At 72.4% G+C, this 2,615-nt stretch overlaps 1 protein-coding gene across 1 annotated transcript in view; it reads left to right on the top strand.

Moving 5' to 3' along the window:
* The window catches only part of CHLRE_09g398512v5 (uncharacterized protein), a 19,766-nt gene that overhangs the window by 6,258 nt on the left and 10,893 nt on the right, over nucleotides 1–2,615 (top strand). The window contains exon 5 of the mRNA XM_043065892.1: nucleotides 2,036–2,607. The gene's annotated coding sequence lies outside the window, so the exon portion shown is untranslated. The remainder of the gene's footprint in view (nucleotides 1–2,035; nucleotides 2,608–2,615) is intronic.

Raw genomic sequence — 2,615 nt, 5'->3', positions numbered from 1 at the left:
GCTCCCCGCATCAGGCGGTTCCACAAGCACTGGCGCGGGACTGGGCTTTCAAGATGAGGGCTGCAGGCGGCGGCGGCGCAGGCGGGCGCAACGGTGGCGCTTCGGCGGTGGCCCCCCACAGGCCATGGCTGCTGTCGTCGCCAGCGCACAAGCTGGACCCGGGCCGCCTCCCGCCGGCGGCGCCCCAGCGGCTGCACAGGCAGCCGCTCCACCGCATCAGGTGGCTCCACAAGCACTGGCGCGGGACTGGGCGTTCAAGATCAGGGCTGCAGGCGGCGGCGGCGCGGGCGGGCGCAAAGGTGGCGCTTCGGTGGTGGCCCCCCACAGGCCATGGCTGCTGTCGTCGCCAGCGCACAAGCTGGACCCGGGCCGCCTCCCGCCGGCGGCGCCCCAGCGGCTGCACAGGCAGCCGTTCCACCGCATCAGGCGGTTCCACAAGCACTGGCGCGGGACTGGGCGGTCAAGATCAGGGCTGCAGGCGGCGGCGGCGCGGGCGGGCGCAGCGGTGGCGCTTCGGCGGTGGCCCCCCACAGGCCATGGCTGCTGTCGTCGCCAGCGCACAAGCTGGACCCGGGCCGCCTCCCGCCGGCGGCGCCCCAGCGGCTGCACAGGCAGCCGCTCCACCGCATCAGGTGGCTCCACAAGCACTGGCGCGGGACTGGGCGGTCAAGATCAGGGCTGCAGGCGGCGGCGGCGCGGGCGGGCGCAACGGTGGCGCTTCGGCGGTGGCCCCCCACAGGCCATGGCTGCTGTCGTCGCCAGCGCACAAGCTGGACCTGGGCCGCCTCCCGCCGGCGGCGCCCCAGCGGCTGCACAGGCAGCCGTTCCACCGCATCAGGTGGCTCCACAAGCACTGGCGCGGGACTGGGCGGTCAAGATCAGGGCTGCAGGCGGCGGCGGCGCGGGCGGGCGCAACGGTGGCGCTTCGGCGGTGGCCCCCCACAGGCCATGGCTGCTGTCGTCGCCAACGCACAAGCTGGACCTGGGCCGCCTCCCGCCGGCGGCGCCCCAGCGGCTGCACAGGCAGCCGCTCCACCGCATCAGGTGGCTCCACAAGCACTGGCGCGGGACTGGGCGGTCAAGATCAGGGCTGCAGGCGGCGGCGGCGCGGGCGGGCGCAACGGTGGCGCTTCGGCGGTGGCCCTCCACAGGCCATGGCTGCTGTCGTCGCCAGCGCACAAGCTGGACCTGGGCCGCCTCCCGCCGGCGGCGCCCCAGCGGCTGCACAGGCAGCCGCTCCACCGCATCAGGCGGCTTCACAAGCACTGGCGCGGGACTGGGTGTTCAAGATGAGGGCTGCAGGCGGCGGCGGCGCGGGCGGGCGCGTGCATGCGGCGCTGCTTCAGGCGATGCGGCCCCCCACAGGCCATGGCTGCTGTCGTCGCCAGCGCACAAGCTGGACCTGGGCCGCCTCCCGCCGGCGGCGCCCCAGCGGCTGCACAGGCAGCCGCTCCACCGCATCAGGTGGCTCCACAAGCACTGGCGCGGGACTGGGCGTTCAAGATCAGGGCTGCAGGCGGCGGCGGCGCGGGCGGGCGCAACGGTGGCGCTTCGGCGGTGGCCCTCCACGGGCCATGGCTGCTGTCGTCGCCAGCGCTCACGCTGAACCCGTGCCGCCCCCCGCCGGCAGCACCCCGACGGCTACACAGGTAGCCGCTCCACCGCATTCAGGCGTTATCACCAACACTCGCGGCGTGGGACTGGGTGTTCAAGATCAGAGCTGCAGGCGGCGGCGTCGCGGGCGGGCGCGTGCGTGCGGCGCTGCTTCAGGCGATGCGGCCTGGCACAGGTCCAGCAGGCGAAGGGGCCGCGGAGGAGTCGGAAGGTGAGCACTGCGCAGGCCAGCAGCGACGGACAGGAGGTAGAGAGGCGCGCATGGCTAGACGTAGTAAGTGAGCCGCGTCAAAGCGCGTGCCGTCGCCAGCTGTGCATGACTCCCTGCCCCGGCTTCGCCTTGTCTGTGGCTATGCACACACACCCTACCCCCGCGCACCCACCCTGAACCCACCCTCAACCCCGCTCCTGTCCCTTTCAGACCGCATGGCCCAAGCGAACAACAGTACAGTAGTGCGGGTGGCCCGGCCTGGCTGCATTGGCGCGGCAGGAGGCTTGAGGGCGGTACGGGCCAGGCTGACTGCCCACAGCAGCTGTGCGCGGTGGCATGCAGCAGGGGGCAGGTAGGTGCCAGAGCGCTTGGTGTTGTGGCTAGCAGGTGAATGCACATTGAGCAGCGACTGGAATGTCCGGTGCAGGCTCGGGCACGCAGAGGCTAGTAGAACAGGGATGGCGGGCGGAGGCATGCGCCGTGTGCGCCGGGTACATGGACGCACGTGTGGTAACAGCTGTGGTCGCCGTTTACACTTCTTGGTCCTACCCACATGTGCACCGCATTGCAGGGGACTCCTATGCCGAGAAGCTCAGCGTTAGCTGTGCAGGAGCGGGCGTGCGGGAGAGGAACGGAGGCGCGCTGGGGGCAGAGGGCGGCACGGCGCATGGGCTCGAGCTGGTGCAGGAGGTGGGTGCGGCGGTGGACGGGGCGTGGTGGGGCCTGCGTGTGCGGCGAAGGCTTCGCGATGTGGGCCACCGGCCTGTGCGAGCTAGCGGGATGTGGGTAA

This window comes from Chlamydomonas reinhardtii, chromosome 9 (assembly GCF_000002595.2).
Source record: "Chlamydomonas reinhardtii strain CC-503 cw92 mt+ chromosome 9, whole genome shotgun sequence".
Lineage (NCBI taxonomy): Eukaryota > Viridiplantae > Chlorophyta > Chlorophyceae > Chlamydomonadales > Chlamydomonadaceae > Chlamydomonas > Chlamydomonas reinhardtii.
Note: the sequence above shows the minus strand (reverse complement) of the source record. Positions and strands in the feature narration are given on the sequence as shown.